Genomic DNA, 18,943 nt, shown 5'->3' on the forward strand with positions numbered 1-18,943 from the left:
ATCAGTTCCATCAATGGCCAAGATGGAATGCAAAGGATCAAATTTACTCTCATAATTGGGGCAACAACACGTGACTATTTTTGGATGGGTATCTGAGAATTCTCTCTGTTGCAAGACCATTTGAGAGTAGGGACCAAAATAACACTTTCACCACAAACAGTAGGTGTCTAAACAAAGTTTGGCATTGAACATCTTGGATTAGATGTTCTGCTTAGTGACCCACTGTGGTGGAGGTTTGTAGGAGAGCGTGTGGTATCGGTGCCAAGCAATCTAAGTATTTTCTTTAGCTCTGGATTCTATTCAGAGGTTGTTTTTTTTGTTTTTTGTTTTTTGTTTTTTTCTCTTTCAAAAGCCATGAATCATTGACATTTGAATACACCAAGCACTGATTTGGCAACTTAAAGAAATATTTCAGAGGAAAGGTGTGCAATCCAAGTGACTGTCTTAATCATCTGCATCAATCCAATTAATTTGTGGTAGACTTCAAGCTCGAACAAAGGCCCAGGAATGAAGTGTACTGTTCCAATCCAGCCAGAGCTGTCTATGATACCCTTCCCTCTATCATTCCAGTCATGAAAGACAATAGGATGGAGTTGAGCCCTTGGGGTCTTGGCATCCACAAGACAGAGAGGAAAGGCCTGGCAGTGCTCACAGGGTGTGGAAAATCACATCACGACTAGCTACGGTGAAGAGTTCTTGAGAATCCCTGGGCAGACTGTAAAGCATACAAGAAAAGCAAAATTCAAAAAGCTGACTTGGAAGGTGAGTCCCAACAGCTGTCTTTGTCCATTTTCTGTTGTTATAACAACACTAGAGATTGGATCTCCTACTGGAGAATAGAGATTTATCTCACAGATTTTGAGGTTAGGAAAATTCAAGTGTCTGGTCCTGGCCACACTGGTGAGGGCCTTCTTGACCTGGTGCCAAGCAAGACAGAGAGAATGTGCCATCTCGGGTCTCTCTTCCTCCTCCCCTAAAAGCCAGCAGGACGGTCATGTGGGCCTCACATTCCTGACCTCATTTAGCCCTAATTACTTCCCAAAGGCCCTGCCTCAAAAGTACCTTTCTGAATTTCAGTATTAAGTTTCTAACCCAGACACATTGTGGGGACACATTCAAGCCGTGACACTATTAGAATCGACTGACTGACAAAGCACAGGAACCCCTCAGAAGTCTTTAGGGCTGGATAGATAGAGTCTCCCTCTTTAATAGGTTTTGATCACTGGTGACTGGAAATGCTGGATTCTGGGGTTGGAGGGGATGGAGGGAGGAGGAGCCCCCTGACAGACACACGAGGCATGTACCCAGATCCTTCAGTGTCTCTTCTACCCTTCATTTCTCTGCCGTGTTCCCCTCTACAGATTCCATACTTCCAGTGGCCCTCAACCTATACCAGGTCAGCACATCCACCATAGGATGCCTACTTTGAACAGTTTCTCCTCAGTGCTGTGGGAGAAGTAAATTGGCATCTGCTAGAGCTGATGGGAACCCAGGGAGAATCACCATCTGCTTTGTCTCTGATGCCTGACAGCTCCTGAAAAGGGCTTTATCCATGTTTAAAGCTCTGCAGTTGTTCCAGCAGAGAAATCACACATGCGCACATATGCGTGCGTCCACACACACACACACACACACACACACACACACACAAACACATGCACACATGATCCATGGTAACTGGCGATTAGATATCAACAAACAGACTAGAAATGACTTTATTTTAAGTGTTTCCAAGGGAAACAAAAGACTGGAGTGTTTTCATATGAGAAGGAAAACATACAGATCCTGCACTCTGACCAAATGGGAAGGACTCACGGTGGCGGGGGTGGGGGGCAGAGAAAGACAAGCAGAGAGGATCTAGGGATGGAAAAAAAACACATTAAAAAACCTGAAAGGAGGTATATATAATTACCTCAATCCAGTTTTGTAATTTCTTCTAATATGGAAGAAAGTCCATGATCAACCCATCCTGAGGAATAAAATTCTTAATTGTCAATCCCTGCCCCCCTACACTGCTTTCACCAAAGACCTAAGCAAAACCAGTGAAAAGACACTGAATGTCCATCCAGGAATGATGAGATATCTTCCTATAGGTTATGGCTTTCAGTAGAAAGCCATGGTGATCATCACCAGGTCAAGGCTGAGAGTCAGTGTCCCTAGACTAAATTCCAGTGTGGGCCAACAGTGAGAAGAATATGAAAAATAAAATATGATTTTTTTTTGTAGGAGAGCCACAGGGCTTTTGGAAAAGCAAAACAGCCCCATTGAAAACAAATGGGGCAGCTGCCCCCTGAATTAGGATGTCAAGTAAATACTAAATTGTCTGTGAGTTCAGTTTGAGGAGTGAATCAAGAATAATGGTCAACACCCTATGGGAGCACTGTTTGATAACGGCTCAGAACACCAGCCAAATCTAAAAGAGGCTCAGACTGACAGGAAAGCCTGTGCTATGCAGAATACATCTGAGTTAAGGTTTGGGGACAGGGATGGAGGTTACAACAGATCCACAGGAATGGAGGCAGCACAGATGACCCCACAGGGGTCACAGATCAGGTTGCCTCAAATGCGAGGGGACAGAGGTGAAGGGGTAAAGGGTTAGACTAGAGAGCCAAGGGCCAGCACTTCCTGTAAGCTCACATCCATCCGTGATTATGTATACAACCCACCTTATCCCAGAAAGGATTTAGAGCGGCTGTTGCCAGGGCGTTTGGACTGAATTATAAATGCAATTGAGTGTAATTGACGGATTTTAAGCGGACAATGCCATGCTCAGGCATGCATTTAAGAAAGATTATTCAAGAAATGTAGAAAATGAATGGTAAGGGGTGTAGCAAGAGAGAGCAGGACGCAAGCAGTTTAGGCTGAATAGAGGTGATTATAGTAATCCATGGGAAAATGAGGTTGGTCTGAGCTAACACAGAGGCTCTGGGAACCAGCAGAGGGATGGATGACTTGAGGTGTCTGTGAAGCTGGGTAAACTGGCCCTGGGGGTATATATTCACTGTGATACAATGAGTAGAAAACCATTATTCAGGAATTGTGCCTTGATCAGGAGTTTGGATAAGAAAAGATCTAGAATATTCACTTGACATTAGAGAACATTTATAGTCTGAAAATGAAGTCTCAAGTGCCCTGAGTTTACTTTGAATTTCTATTCAAATCCACACCTCAGCTTCTTTCAGAACATCAACTTCTCTGACTGTCTGACTGAAGCTGCTACCATGAGAACAACGTGGTGCTTTTTCCCAAGGAGTATGTAGAAACTCATCTTTGTCGAATCGAGCTCTTACTTCTCCCACTTTGGGTGATGTGGCCCTTCCTATGTCCTTCCAGCTAACACTGTATATACAAATTGAAATAAATGTCATGCTCAAAACCTGTCAAGCATATGGCTGACAAGATGCCTCAGAATAGAGATGTCTTCCACCAAGCCTGACAAGCTGACTTTGATCACTGCAATGTACAGTGGAGATATCTGATTCCCAAAAACTTGGGCCTCTGACCCCTACGGGTTTGGCTTTGCATCTGCTAATACCCACTCCTTTTACATCAATACACATCACACACACACAAACATCACCTTTCTGCCTGCTTCTGGAACAATGTCCTCCTTAGTCTTACCAGAACAGCCCTCACGTGCAAACTTGACTGGATCAAGAGACACCTAGACAATCCATAAGGCAGCATTCTTCTGGGTGTGTCTGTGAGGGTGGATTCAGAGATTATGGCAGTGGTACAGAGCTGATCAAACTGAGAGGGGAGATCCAGCTCTCTATGTGGGAGGCACCGTGCAATAGGCTGGGGCCCAAGTGGAACAAAAAAACTAGAAGAAGGCTTCCCTGGGTGCTCAAGTTCAAGTCCTCTTTGGTTGCCCTGGGTTGTTACATCTGGGATGCCAGCAGACATCAGACTCCAGCTTCTTCAGCCTTGGACCTTAAACTTGTATCCTGGCTCCCTGTGGTGCCTCCAGGCCCTCAGGCTCAGAGTGGGGTTGTATATACCATTGATCCCTCTTGCTCTGGGTCCTCCAGTTTAGACTGAGCAGCCATTGCATCCCCCAGCCTGGCAGCGGCCATCCCAGGGCCATCTAACTTTTAATTGCAAATGACCTTTTGCAGTTACATAACTACTCCCCTCAACCCTCCCAGTCAACCCCCTACCCCAATAATCTCCACTTATGCTTGTTCTATTCCTTCAGGGATCACTGGCTAATCCAGCCACTGGAACCTGTACATCAATCAATATTCCATATGGGAAGGATAGATGTATGCCCTAACATGGCAGAAGAGGCCTATGTAGTTTACCTGTCTTCTCCTGAGATATTGGCTTTTGGGAGTCTTAGCAGAGACATATGGACACCAAATGAAACACTGCACCAACGGTGTTCTTTCACAGTGAAGACCAGCTTAAGTAGTTATCCTAGAACTTCACTAAAGCTGACTTTTCTCGTGGATCTAGACAGTAAGTATGTGTTGCTCTAACCAGGAAAGCTTACCACTAAAAGTGATGTCTCCCCATTTCTCCAATGTTTTGTTTTGTTTTGTTTTGTTCTGTTTTGTTCTGTTTTGTTTTGTATGAGACAGGATCTCACTGTACAGCTCTGGCTGTCCTGGAACTCACTATATAAACTAGGCTGGTCTTGAACACAGAGATCTGCTTGTCTCTGCCTCACAAATGCTGGGATTAAAGGTGTGCACCACCATACCCCACTACACTTCTTTAATTTTGTTAGAATCTAAAACCAGGCCCCTAATTCCTCCCCCACCCCTACCCCATGTTCTGGTTCAATTTTAGGGTGTCCTATGTGTCCTTGTCCCTGTACCCACTGAGAAATCGTCATTTTAGAAAAAAGAAGTACTGAGGTGTTCAGTTTGAGGTGTTAGTAAGAACAAGAGGCAAATGACTCTAAAGCAAGGAGCAGCAAGGAAGAGGTCACGTGGGCGAGCCATGGAAAGTCTAGGCATCGGAATGGGAGGAGAGAATCACCCGACAACACATGTAACTGCCGGGACACCTGGAACCCAGCCCTGCTTCCCCGCCGCCAGTTAATTGTATTACTTAACCAACCCACTTAACCTCCCAAGATTTTATCCCTTCTTCTATAAAAATAAGGATTCAATTTGATGGCCTTTAAAAAAAGTATTTTCCCCTCTAGTTCTAAAATTCATCTCCCAGAAGCCCCACCTTCTTTTAATAAATCCTATTTACTTGCAGGTGGTTAGACTATTAAGAGAAGCAAATTATTTAAATAACGTCTGACTTTTTGACTGGTCTGACTTGCATAATGGACTATATATGCATTTTTATATGTAATTTTTTGAGTAGTTATTTTTTAGGTACATCAATCAAGTAGCTAGTATTTATGGCATGGAGCTAATTAACTTCTAAAATGACATTTTCATTTGTACCTTCAGAGGGGATTTGAACTCAGATCTCGGCAATGGGAAGCAGCTGTACTAATAGCTCCAGTCCCAGTGAGCCCCCTAATTCTCCTAGCTTACCCTCACCATAAATGTGTGATTACTCGCAGGTTTATGGGGGTTCTCAGTTACTATGAAAACAAACCATTACCAGGAATTGGCATTTTTGATTTATTTTATTTATTTTATTTTTATAATATATACCCTAGTCTCCATATTCTCCATATGTTTGGGGGTCAGTTCCAGGTATTGTGGAACAATCAACACCTCACTTGCACCTCCTAAGGGAAATATGGGGAACAGGAAGATTCTGAAGGCTCAGTACTAGCTCATCCATATTTGAGGCTGGGAGAATCTGAGTACCTTGCTGGAGAAGATGAGAACCCAATGGAGCTGGTGGGAAGAAAGAGTGAAGACAGAGAACGATGTGATTGCTCTTTGGTAAGCTCCATGACGCAAATGCAAAACCTCACCCATTTGTAAGACCTAGCACCCTAGAGGTTAAAGACCTGGAAGTGGAAGGAGGGCCTGGCAAGTGGTTTATATTTACCAAACTCTCTCTTCTACTGGGAGGGCGCCTGGCATAAGGAAGACTAGAGAATTCTTGCCCCTTACTTATAAATCACCCTAAATGGGTGGGAGCTCTGAGACATCCATTAAAACACATGTGCTTCCAATGCAGAGGTCAGATCTGTGCTGACAGGACAGTCAAAGAAGACAACCCTCACTACCACACTGATGGCAAAGCAACCTATGGTCCATGCAGTTGAATGGACTCCTCAGGCTTTACCCTCTTCTAACTGGTCTTGGTACTCAGTCAAGGTCCAAGGTGTTGGGCCTTGTAGACTAGCATTTTTTGTTGACTTAGAATCAATTTATCTGCTAATAGTTAGTATGAATCTCCATAAATATGGAAGGAAGGAAGAATAAGAGGGGATGGGACAAGGGAAGAAAGGAAAGAAGGAGTTAGAGAAAGACTTTCACCATCCATCCTTAGAATCCCAAATTCCCTACTTTTGTGAGGACAGCTTTGCCACAAAGATCTCCATAAATTTTCTTGCTCCTCTCTCTTGTGACAAGGACATGTAGCCCAGGACATTCAGGATTTCCAGAAGAGCCTGAGTCTCTCACAATCACTCTCTTCAAGTTCCTGCTAACACAGAACACTCTTTTTATCTTATCTCGAATGGACGTGTTCACTTACCATATAAGACCCCAAGTATATACCCGTAGCCTGGAACTTCCCCTCGTAGCACCCCTGAGACGGATCTGCACATCAAAGTCTAAGAAATTAGACTTGAAGTTAAACAAACCAGATGTCTTCATTACAAGACACCACAGTGTAACAGGGGAGCCAGCGTCTTGGCATCAAAACTCTGTTATCTGATTCAACATCGCTGAGGAAGTCACTCAGTGATGGTGTCTTTGTCCTAAGCCTCGGCCCTCTTCCCTGCTTTCTGTAAGCTTCTTTCCATGGCCAGTTCCCAACCTCTTCCTGCAGATAGCTGTTTATTCCTTTCTTATGCAAAAATAGCCCCCCCCCCCCGTTTGTGTCCTCAGCTTCAAAGACATCTGGCTCACCTCAGCTTGATTCCTTTTTTAAAAAATATTTTACTTGTATTTATTTGTGCATAAGTGCGTGTCTGTGTCGGTGTGTGAGTACCCCCAGAGGCCAGAAGCAGGTGTCTGAGTCACAGGAACTGGAGCTACCAGTGGATGTGAGTTGCCTAACATAGGTCCTGGGAACACAACCTGGTTCTCCTGGGAGAGCAGCAAGCACTCGTAACTGCTGAGCCATGTTTCCAGCCCCTCACCTTAGCTTTATAAAAGCCCATTGAGTTGACTCTGGGACATGAGGATTATTTTACTTTGAACCGCAGTCTGGTTCTTAGGTATACCAAGCTTCCCTAGCAATCTTTATAAATCAGGGCAGATAATGTGAATCACTTGACAGATGGCATCCTTCTGATATGAATGCATGAGCGTCCTTGAAAAGTAGATTGTCAAGATTGTTTGCCTGGGAGTTTCTCTGGTTTTGGTGACAGTGTATAGTAATTCTAATTTGCCTAATAATCCTCTCAAAAGCATTCATACCCTTACACTCACAAATCTCCCTTTGTCTCTGTCTCTCTCTCTGTCTCTGTCTCAGACTCTCTCTCTTCTCTGTCTCTGTCTCTCTGTCTCTCTGTCTCTGTCTCTCTGTCTCTCTCTCTCTGTCTGTCTCTCTCTCTCTGTCTCTCTCTGTCTCTCTCTCTCTGTCTCTCTATCTCTCTCCCTCTCTCTCTCTCTGTCTCTCTCTCTGTCTCTCTCTCTCTCTCTCTCTCTCTTTCTGTCTTGCTTATAGATTCTTTTAAAATCACTCTGGGTCTGCAGAGCTAACACAGTCAGTTCAAGTGTTTTCTGTGCAAACATAAGGACCTGAGGTGAACCTCCGAATCTATGTAAAGAAAAGAAAACATCTTGGGGTGATACACCAATGTAATCTTAGTGCTAGTAAGGCAGAGACAAGAGGATCTCTGAGGCTCAGTAGCCAACCAGCCTAGGCTAATGTGTGAACTCTAAGTCCTAAGGGAAGCCTCTGTCTCAATAAAGCAGAATGGGTTTTCAAGATGGGGCAGCAATTAAAAGCGGGCACTGTTCTTGCTTGAATTCAGTTTCCAGCAATTATATCAAGCAGCACACAACTACCTGTAACTCCAACTCCAGGACTCCGGGGGATCCATTGGCTGTGGCCTCTCCTGAAACCTGCACTCACATGTAAATACACACACACACACACACACACACACACACACACACAGCCTTTTAAAATGTTTTTAAAAAGAATAGCATTGCTACTAGCAGAGACTAGAACCTAGAAACCTGCAAAGAAGATACCGACCACGAAGATGAGAAAAGCTGTGGCCAGGTGTGGAATGAGAAGATGCTCTGTCCCTGTGTGGTTCTTTCCTGAAATATTTCCAGGCTTCTAATCCACCCCTCTGAGGTTTTACAAAGTAGTCCATGTTGGAGTATAAAAACACAGCAAACCTCAGTCCCTTTTCAAGGTTTCTCCCAGAGAACTCCAGCTCTCCCAAATATCCCCCTCCATGAGTCACCATTACCCGCCATGAGACAGCGGCTTTGGAAAAAGATGCCCACAGACACTCCTTCACTGTATGGGACAGAGCCTCATGCAGCTTGTGGTGAGACCTTGGGTGCCAAATGTAACCAATCACAGGAGTCCCCATCTACAGAGGGCAGCATGTGTGTGAAGGATTATAGCCACTGACTGTCTTTAGGGCCAGAGACAGAGAAAACACTGAGACTTTAGGAAAGCCTTTTCCCACCCTGCCACCATTACACTGTGTGATGGTCTGGCATAAATTGGTGTACAGGACAACCCACTTGACATAGTCTAGAGTCACTTGGAGAAAGGGAACCTCAACTGAAGGTTGACTGTCTATGGTCTATGAGAGACTGTCTGCAGTGATGATTTATACGGGGAGGGGACACCCAGTCCACTGTGGGAGGCACCATCCCTCAGCAAGTTAAACCTTTGTGGTTTCTGTGTCAGTTGCCTGCTTGAGTTCCCATCCTTACTTCCGTCTGTGACATAGTATAAAAGTTAGGCTTAAATAAATCTTATCCTCCCGGGCTGCCTTTGATAAAAGTGTGTATGCTAACAACAGGAAAGCTAACTAGAACAGACATATTCCTGTACCATACATCATGGCCCCTCTTCCCAGTGGATCTGAAGCTGTGCATGTTGAGCTGCAGGACTGTCATACATATCAGCACAGTAAAATATTGTTAATTCTCTAGCTGCTGGAATCTCCAGGAGAAGAATGAAACAAAGACTACCTTGAAAACAGCTTCCACATTGCACAGCAACGTAATTTTTTTTTCCCAAATTCACCCTTCTGAAATACGCATATCAATTTTCTCATCACAAATTCTGTGATCCTTTCATTTTTTGGCCTCACCTGGGTTCTTAGGAAATCTTTGTCAGTGTTCTAGTCCAACAGCTGCCCCTCTCTTCAGGATCAGGAATCTTTCTACAAACAAGCATCTAGCTTTTTCTTCTTCTTCTTCTTCTTGTTTTGATGACCTCCTGTGCTTTATAATATAAAACGCAAAGTGTTAAATAGGTGCTCTTCACACTCACTGTTACGTGTATATTTACATTCCACTGCAGGGGCTAGAGAGAAGGCTCCACATTTAAGAGGACCCTGGCCCAGTTTCTATCACCCACATCAGGTGAATTACAACTGCTTGTAACTACAGCTTCAGGGGATCAGGCACCCTCTTCTGGCCTCCAGAGGTACCCGCACTCACATGCACAAACTCACCCTCAGATAAATTTATACATATAGTTAAAAATAAAAATATTTTAAAATGTATTAGACTGCACATCGTACTCCTCCTTCCAGAATGAGAGAATATCCTTTATTAGCAAGGTATCCAACATATTTTTCAATAAAACGAAAGCTTTTGTTTGTTGGTTTGTTTGTTTTTCAAGATAGGGTTTCTCGTGTAGCCATGGCTGTCCTGAAACTCACTCTGTAGACCAGGCTGGCCTCAAACTCAAAGGATCTGTCTGCCTGCCTCTGCTTCCTGTTTACTGGGATTAAAGATGAGCACCGCCACCAGCTGATGGTATTCAACTTTCAAAGGCTAACCCACATTTTTTCTCTTCAAGGTCAATTTAAAACCTTTAAATGTGTTTAAATATCCTTCTTTTCTGTTTCTTTTACTTTTTGTAACATTCATTTCTTTTAGTCTTTGTGTGTATGTTGGAGAGGAGAAACTCTGGGATTGTGCAGAGCAACCCAGGGGTGGAGATTAGAGAACAGCTTTCAGGAGTCTATTCTCTCTTTCCATCAAATGGGAGTTGTGGATTAAACTCAGGTCATCAGGCTTAGACTACCGAGCCAATCCACCTACCTAATATTTCTCCTATGTTAGTCTTCTTGTCTTCATAGTATATGCAACCAGTCATAATCTATTTTCATCTTGAGTAAATATCTGGACCCCAATAAATATACAATAAGGTTTTATGTTCCCATATACAATCTGGAGATCTAAGATCAGAATTCCAGTATTCTTTGTCTTTCCATAATGTATCTAAAGAATATCTACTAAGTATTTACCTAACAAGCTCATGATACATATAAGAGGAAAATAGCCAGAGAAAGGAATCATTTGGTAACATTAACTTAAGCTACAAGACTGTGGCTTACCCCTGGATAATGATCTGCTTTTACATACATGGAGAGAGATACAATGTATAAAATTTAGGGTCCAGAGACACATAGAATCCAGTACGTCAATCTGTGTCTTCTTCACTATATGCTGTTTAATTTTTTTTTTATTGAAAAAAAGTGAAGGCATTTTGAAATAGATCCTCTCTGTTTCTTTTGTCTTTCTTTTGTCTTTTCTAATTTCTATTTTGTTTCCCAAGTTGTTGTTGTTGCATCGCTGTTGCTATAGTTGCTGTTGTTGCCATTGCTGTTGTTGTTGTTGTCATTATTTATTGTTGCTAACTCAATATTGTTGTTAAGCTGGTGGAATTCCAGCTTGTGATTTTTAAATTCATCCCTTTATTGAGAACAATCATGGCCAGGAAGTCCTTGGCACCTACTCTTCTCATAGCCACCATGGTGGATGTTTCTGTCTCCTTTTTCCAGTCCCCATAATTAGAGAAGTTGACACCATGTGAAAATTTAGTTATTTAAATAAGTATTTTCCCAATGTCTTCTTATTAACTGTAGCATTCAACTATTTTAATAGTGTTGCTCTTCTTCATTTTGTACCTCAAACTCTGGACTCATGTTTCTTGTGTCTACACAGCATCTTGTTCTTTAGGGACAATTACAATGCTTAACAGTCCTATAAGAGTTTTCAAGTTGAAATGCTTCTTACCATTTCCTGCATTAAAGAAAGCACTAGATACAGAAAGGCTACAATCAGTTCTCTCTGGCACTTTAAACTTTAAATCTCCTCAGCATGTATGTTCACTGTATTCTCCTGCCCAGTGCCATTAGAACCCTGCATCAATATCACTTCCCTCCAGTAGCATGCTATCCTCTGTCTGACTTTTCCTCTGCCACTTCCCAGTTTATTATCTTGCTCCTGGGTACTCTGCAACTTCACTGTTACCACATCTAGACATAATACTTAATGCTGGTAAAGGGGTAAGATGCTTAGAGTTGTTTAGCTGGTTTCTATCAGGTAGATTAGCCATCTCAAGGACCAAACACTTACTAGATGTTACTTTAAAGACAATATGGGATGATAGATAATAACATGGTCCTAATATTAGCAGACATAAGCTGATGCTATTTTCGGAGTTCAGAAACCTCTCTGGATATGTGTCCATATCTGTGATGCGCAGGGCAATAGAAGGATCCTACTAAATATTTTTCAGTTGCAAGAGTGTGTGCTAGGAACTAAGTGTCTGGAAACGTAAAGGGCTTTTACACGATACATTACTCCTCCTCAAAATAATATTGAATCTTGGCTGGAGAGATGGCTCATTGAGTCAAGTCTTTGTCATGTAAGTGTGCCTGAGATCCCCAGAGTCTGTGTAAAACCAGATTGGTAACACCAATCTGTAACACCCCTTCTCCTGTGCTGAGAGAGGAAATCAAGACTTCAGAAACCTAGAAGCTTGTATAGGCCAGCAAGTTTGGTGTGCACTGCCGCAAACAGCGAGAAATCCTGTCTCAAATGAGCTGGCGGGTGAAGATCAACACCAGAGGTTGTCCTCTGACCTCCATGTGCATGCTGTGATATACATATGCCGGCATGCAGGCACATGTACACGCACAGGCAGATGCACACACTAATGAGATTTTAACAGGATCATTTTATATCCAAACTTTCCCAGTGCCATTGCTGCTTAGGAGAGCTATTTCATTTAGGAAATTTCTAGAAATCTCATGTCTCTCAACTTCCTTCACCCATGCTCCTTCTCCCAGAAGTTGTACTTTTCTTAAAGCGCGGGATGGAGGAAAAAAAATAGGACACACATGTGCAAGAATGTAGTTCAGTGTCTTTTCTCAGAGCTAAGGTATAGGTCAGAGAATTAAAGGATCCCATTTGAGATATTTTATATTTTCAATCGTTTGCCAAAAGGATACTTAAAACATTCACAAAGGGAATTCTCGGAAGCTGAAAGGTTTCCCAGTCCAGAAAGGCCTAGGAGCCCTCTGAATTAAAGCTTCCGACTGCACGCACAGGGCTGCCCTTGATTAAAAACAAATGGAACATGTGCTACAGAGTATGGGTTTTCTTGATTTATGGTTTGGAAAATTAAGTTACTATTACTTATGAGGCTTGGAAGCAAAGGCCCAATGCAATAGCTAATTGAGGGTCGAGAAGGGGGATCCGCCAAAATTGGGAAAATATATTTTAGAGAATAGCTGAGTGAAGACATCAGGGTATGTAATTAAATGGCTTTTTAAAAAAGTCACACACTCAACAATTTCTTATATGAAACTATTGGAATGTGTTGCTTTATTGGCCTAGCTTCCCCCATTGGCTCCATGGGGCTGGGTAGCTCTTGAGGTAGCCTTCACTGTTGACTGGCTGTGGCCACCATAAAAGCTGCATCACCAGATGTCTTGGGTATCCTGCATTTGTTTAGGAGGCAAAACTCTATTTATTGATCTCCAATAATTAAAGGTGATTAAAAATTCAAGCAACAGCTAGGTTTTAGAGAGTTACTTAGGGGTCTTCTCCTTACCAAACAAACTCCCACTCAGTTATAAGGACGAAGCTTGTTTTCTTAGGGGTCAGGGACCAGGAAGTTCTTGTAAGGAAGGGTAGGATGTTAGAGGGTGTATAAATGGGGGCAGGGGAGAAGAGGGAAATGGCAGAAAGTCTCCTTGCCATAGACCCCAAGTCTATCATAAATCTATACTTTAAGTGTCTCTGAGAATTTCAAGCTAGAGAAGATAAAAGTCCATCCTCTCATATAATGTAGCCATAAGTATATGATTGATGATGGACATAGGGACACTGGGTTGTTTGTTGGACAATCACATACTGGATTTGGTGACATCTGTTAAAGAAGCCACTAAGCAATCTGTTAAATTGAAGTGTCATGATGCATCCCCATAATAAACTTTAATAGGAAATAATAAAGATAAAATATGCTTCTCTAATCATTAAACCTGGCTCCCTAAGGAAGAATGAGTATAGAATTAATTACAATAGAAGGGTCATTTTCTAGTGAAGAATAATTTCACTCCTGAAGTCACTAAAAGAATGTTTCGGCTTTTCTATTTAACATAATTGGTTCAATAGTTGAGCCTCTCGTCAAGGGCTTATTTTGTCTCCTGGGGGAACATTTGGCAAAGTTTGGAGACAGTCTGGTTGTCACAAATGGTGAACAGTTGCTACTGGTAGGAGGGGTTAGAATAACCATCCTATAACGATAGGATGCCTCCCATGACCATCCTTCCTTCATTCCCAGGAAAAAGCTATTCAACCTAAAATGCCAGGGGTGCATGGAGAATCCTCCTGCACAGTCTTTCCCTAATTAATTACACAGCTCATTAACTCACTAAGTGGCAACTCATTCACATCTTGGCAGCTCCCAATGTGAAGTGTTTCCTACGGATTCCATTAAATGGATTCTATAAAGATCAATTTATATACTTTTGAGGGTGGAGAAGAGCTTTCTTTCTTTCCCAAATGACTGTAGTTAGAGGTGTCTCCTGTACATACAAAGTTCTTGGGAACCCATTTGTTGCTGAAGATGAGATAAAGTTGTATAGGTTTATACAAAATAATGATAAAACGAAAGACTAGCATCTTTAACATCCAGAAGGGCAAACTTTCTAAAAACATGGGCTGGTGTTCACCATAATCAAATCTCTGCAAAGACTTCCTGAAGAACATTTTGTTTTTCTTTAGTTTTTACTTTTAAAACGGGGTCTTGCTGTGTAGTTAAGGCTTGCAATCCCCTGCCTCAGTCTCCTAAGTAATGAGGTAACCCTCAGTCCTGGGTGACAGGTTTTTCTTTTCTTTAATCAGTTAGTTGAACTATATAAGGATGTGGCATATTAAGAATTTCTGTGATTACTTAAAATATATCAAGCTAAGTCTTTCAAGTTGCCATAATTTCTAATAAACTTTTGTTATCAAGGTGAAAATTCCTTCCCAAAGAAACTAGACTTTCATCTTACCCTAATTAGAAAAATCATTGCACTTGCTACTTTTATTTCTCAGTGCCGGGACCCCTCCGCAAGCCAGACTAGCATCCTCACCCTAAGTTATACCCAAGCCTGGGAATGAGTTTTAAAAGATCATCTGCTTCTTAAATATAAACTTAATTGAAGGAAATGATAGGTTGATAGCATTTTTCATCACAATCTGGCTCTCTTCCCATGAAATGCTCTTCTCCAGGGAAACATCTATGAGACTTTCAAGGGAGTATTATTCCAAAGTAACTTCTCCTGTTACCAAGAGATTCTGGTCCCAGAGAACCCCTGTTTCCCAATCAATCAGTAGTAAAAATGAAGCCTTCTCCAAAACTATGTAGCCAGGGGTCACCACACCAGCTCATTAGGGCTGTCAGGAACCCCAAGAGACCACAGAGAATCAAAGCACATGGCTAATGAACCCTATGGTCACAGTTCCTCCCATGCTTGCTCCAAGATTTTCTCATACTGGCTACTAGTCTTCAGGTCTCTTACTTTCTGGGTGTTCTAGACATGAACGTGGAAGAAGGTAAGGATTAAGGGAAAAACCACAGCGACTCTGCAAAAAAGAAAAAGATCTAGACTCCAACCAAGGAAACCAATATCTAGAGACAGATGATCTGAGATAGACATGCCTAGAATCTCTCAGCAGAAATAGAGGCATCAGGCATCACATAGGCTTGCCTACATTTGTGAAAACATACCTCCAAACACTGTCATTCTTCATTATCTCTTTTTCAATTGTTGATTCCAGGCTAACATGTGTGTGTACATTTGTGCATATATGTATATAATGTTATATTATATATTATATACCAGATATCATATTATATATTATTTGTTTTATATTTTATATCATAATATATTGTATATTACACATTACATATTATATATTACACATTATATTTTATATATTACACATTATACATTATATATTACACATTATAAATTATATATTATATATCATATATTATACATTATATGATATATCACACATTATAATACATTACATATTATACTACATTATCTATTATCTATTAATCAGACCTGGTCCCAGTGATCTACTTCATCATTTAAGGCCCTACCTCTTAAAGGTCCACAACCTCTCTCAAAACAGCAGCATATCAACTGGGGACCAAGTCCTCAAACCCATGAGCATATGGGGACATTTCACAATCATACCACAAGGGTGAAATTGACCTAGATTCCTCTACACCATCCACAGTCTTGGGGTTATAAGAAGAGATGAAATCAAAGCAGAGTCCAGGGCTTGGGCATGCCTCAGTGATAAAGTGCTTTGCCTGGTGTGTGTGAGGCCCTGGACTCGATTGCCAACACCACCAAAGAAACGAAAAAGGAAGAGGTAGGCTTTGTGACTCACATCATGCTTAGCCATCAGCTGCCGATCCATTTAGCACCTATAGTTCCATATGTTCAGGATTCCTGACCTTACACTCTGCAGCAAAATAGGGAGAGCAAACCTATTAGGAAAGATAATCAAAGCAGAAGAAGACATAAACATGTGGCTGCATGGAAAAATAGAGAATGACAACCTCAGAGCTGGGAGCTGAAAGCTTGTCTTATGGAGACCCTGTAAGTTAAATACATGCCACTGAATTTAAGACGTTTAAGGCATGAACTCTGCTGGCCAACATGGTCCTCATTCTTCTACTATATGCATGGCCACTACAAAGACAAAGTGACCTCTGGGGACACCTGCAGAATTCACACTCTGCAGGGAATCTGCAGGAAAAGAAGATGAGGTATCTGAGGTGGCTAACTTTGACTCTCCATTAGCCACAGTGAGGAGTGGAAGACCCCACAGAAAACTAAGAATGTTTTTGACCTCTGCCCTCCTGCCCCTTCCCACCTGTGGTAGTCTGGAGAGCTGGTGCCAGGGTCATGAGAGCAGGTGAGCTGGCCTTGCGCCACACTTGCTGCAGTACTTGGGAGAATGGGCCCTGTACTTCACTTGGGTAGCACAGCAGAGCTGGTCCTGGTGGAGGGGGCTCTGGTGAGCCAGCACAGTGTGCATAAATTCATATCTAACATGAGCTGGAGTGGGTTTGGTGGGAGAGGGTGCCCTCCCATCCACCTTCTGCCCTACTATCTGCTGGAGCAGGAAGAGCTGGCCTAGAGGTCATAAGGCCCTGCACCTTACCTGGGCAACACAGTAGAGCTGGCCCTGCTGTCAAAGCTGGGGTGAGCTGCCTCAGGGCATGAGAGAGCTGATCCTGCCTCCTGCCGATGGCAGCATTGGGTGGCTCAGCTGCATGGAGACCTCATCCAGGTGGTGTGGATATGGAAGTGCCAGAGGACTGACAAACTCAGCTTCCACCCAAGCCCAGATCCAGGGCTCCAAATTGGCCCAGAAATCTGTATCATCTACAAATGGTTGGAGCATGTGAAAGGGCCAGTCCTGCTGATCCAAAGCTGCAGGATCTCCATGACCCAGGGCACCAACAGGATAATCAGGGGGAATCCTGGTGAGGAGTCAATATTGATGATGTGACAAAAGCAAGAGACCTGGAACCAATGCATGAACATTTGCAAGAGAAGATGTGTGGACAGACAGGGAAACTGTAGGACACACTGTGACACACTACAGCTTCCATGGCAAGAAGTAGTCTATGCTTTGTTTTGTTTAATTTAATTTTTTTTTTGGTTGTGTATTTTTAAAATATTCTTGGTGGGGAGGTTGCAAGGGCTGAGGATGCACGGTGATCAGGAGATGAGTTCAACTCAGGTGAATGATACGCAACTCACAAAGAATCAACAAAAGCTTTTTTAAAAAGTAAAATCTTTCTAAATTTTTAAAAGAATTCTTTGAATAGAAGGGAGGTATAAATGTTTTGCTCCTTGTGGAGAAATCACATGGCACTCAAAATTCCTAACTTTCAGAAAAAGGCTAATTACAGCTAATATTAAATTATTTACACACATATCATTTTTGTTTTTGTGTGATGGTAATATCCCACAAGCCTCTGGTTTTGCTATTCCTTTGTAATATAAGACAGAATGGAAAGACAAAAGTTAGAATATCCAAGTGAATTTGAATCCCATGTACACAATGAAAAAATTTAAATGTATCAAACATTGCAGAGGACATATATATTTTTAAAGTGATTTATTTGAAATTTTAAAATAACTTTCTTTTCCCACATTTTTATTTGTTAAGTCAACAGTTCCAATATCCTCCATTCTTGAAAGGACCTCAAAGCTCCCCTGAACCTTTATGGGATGTGCAACTTCAAAGTTATTAGTTGCTTCTAGAGAGCCAGAAGAATGAACACACAATGGCTATATATATTTTTTTTTTTTAGCCCACACATCTCTCCCTGTTCAGCACCTACCCCTTCTCCACCCTCTGACATCAGTCCTTAAGAACATCCCACTCTGTGACCTTGGGTTACTCTCTGAGGAAGCCTGGGAGCAGGTCAGAGAGAGAATGGGTTGTTGGACAGGTCACCCTGGGAATCTGGAGGCTGAGTGGGAGAAGGCAGGTAGGAAGAGAGACCTTGAATGGTCAAAGCACATCAGCACACTGCTAATGGGAACACAGTGATGAGCAGGCTACTGTAATGCAGAGAAATGTAGCCATAAACCGTGAAGATCGTCTTGCTTCACCCACAGCTTCCTACAAAGGGAAGCTCCTGGGAGTCCATTCTTCAAGGAGCACTTTGATTGTACTACAAGCAAGTTGGCTCCTTTAGATCAAGTTTTTTTGTAAGAATAATGGTATCTCCCCCACCCCTGTCCAGGAGCACACATTACCAATCTCAGGACTCAGACGCTAGCAGCATCCCATGCTCTGTTAGAGCAACTATTCCCATCCTTGCCTGCAGTCATGGTCCTAGAAAAAGAGCCTATTTCAGGGTGGATGGAGGATTGCTTGAATGTCCCAAAGGCAGGCTGACTGCAGCTTCTTGGTAGGTCTTTCTTTGTCTGTTTCTCTATATCTATATCTATATCTATATCTATATCTATATCTATATCTATATCTATGCCTATGCCTATGCCTATGCCTATGCCTATGCCTATACCTATATCTATATCTATATCTATACCTATACCTATATCTTATCTATGTCTATGTCTATATCTATATCTATATCTATATCTATATCTATACCTATATCTTATCTATGTCTATGTCTATATCTATATCTATATCTATACCTATATCTATATCAATATCTATACCTATATCTTATCTATGTCTATGTCTATGTCTATATCTATATCTATATCTATGTCTCTGACTCTCTCTCTCTCTGTATGTGTGTGTGAGAGAGATAGAAAGAAAGAAGGAAAGAAAGAAAGGAAGGAAGG

Source organism: Mastomys coucha, unplaced genomic scaffold (assembly GCF_008632895.1).
Source record: "Mastomys coucha isolate ucsf_1 unplaced genomic scaffold, UCSF_Mcou_1 pScaffold5, whole genome shotgun sequence".
NCBI classification, from domain to species: Eukaryota; Metazoa; Chordata; class Mammalia; order Rodentia; family Muridae; genus Mastomys; species Mastomys coucha.